This window comes from Orycteropus afer, unplaced genomic scaffold (assembly GCF_000298275.1).
Source record: "Orycteropus afer afer isolate SDZICR_OR568_19922 unplaced genomic scaffold, OryAfe1.0 scaffold00510, whole genome shotgun sequence".
Taxonomy (NCBI): Eukaryota; Metazoa; Chordata; class Mammalia; order Tubulidentata; family Orycteropodidae; genus Orycteropus; species Orycteropus afer.
Genome location: NW_006922097.1, coordinates 632912 through 634324, shown reverse-complemented (window position 1 = coordinate 634324; position 1413 = coordinate 632912).

Below are 1413 nucleotides of genomic sequence, written 5' to 3'. Positions count from 1 at the left end.
TGGGCAATCCTACTTCCCTAGTGATACTGCCTCGGAAACCCAAGGAGGGGTCGCTATGAGTCGGGGCCGACTCGACGGCACATAACAACAACAACAACTTTCTACATATGTAGTCAATTTGATTCCTGTGTATTCCAGCTGACAAGGGCCACATGTACAGCCACTGTTGCTGAAAAATGGCATTTGCAATGAATAAGTCATTGGCCTTGCAAAATTATATCATATGATTGCTAGTGTCATTCCAATCAAGTATATAGAAGATCAAAATTCATTGACATCAATAAATTAAAGAAATGGTCATCGATAGTAGGTTAAAATACACTAGAATAAATGGAAACTAGTACAATTAAGGAACAAAAGAAGCATCACACACAGATTTTAGATAGAAAAGCTGACCATGCAGAAATGTAGCCAAGAAAGACCTAACAGAAGTAGCAAAGCATTGATTAAATGAATACAAAAAATTGAAGACTGTGAAGCCAAATTTATCTACATATCTCTGGACCCAGCGTAGTGTCTCACACATAGTAGATATTAATAAATATTTATTGAAAAAATACGTCAGTTTGGCTTTGGTCAGATTGTCCAATCTTTTTTTTTCTCTCTCTCTCTGAGAAGCATCTATATGATCAAATTCTATCCACTCTTTAAGACTCAGGTCATGTTGCCTTCCCTAAAACTGCCTCACTCCCAGCCAGAAAAAAACCTCTTCTTTTCTGAATTCTCAAAAGCAATGAATAACAAGTACTCTTCCAGTAATGTTGTTGGTGTTAGATGCCAATGAGTTGACCCTTAACTCATAGTGACCTTGAACAACAGAATGAAACATTGCCGGGTCTTGTGCCATCCCATGATTAATTGCAGATTGGACTGCTGTGATCCACAGGGTTTACATTGGCTGATTTTCAAAAGCAAATATACACACCTTTCTTCCTAGTGTGCCTTAGTCTGGAAGCTATGCTGGAACCTGTTCAGCATCATAGCAACCCACAAGCCTCTGCTGACCCACAGATAGTGGCTATGCATGAGACACGTTGCCAGGAATTGAACCCAGGTGTCCCTCAGGAAAAGCAAGAATTCTACCACTGAACCACCACTGGCTCATATTCTAGTAATAGACACTCAGTAATTGCTTAATAAATGAATGATACCTCAGATTATGGCAATTCAGTGTATATAATTTCAAATTTGCAGAATTAATGTCTAAAGGAAAGGATCTAAAATTCTAGAATTTCAAATCACTAGCAATGATTCTGGCTTACCTTGGTCTAGTTTCTTATGTCAATAGATGCTATATTTGTAATCCAGATTCTAGTTTCTTAATGTCTATAGATGCTGTATGTGTAATCCAGATCTCAGTTTTTCCTATATTCTCTACAAATTCACACACACACACACACACACACACACACA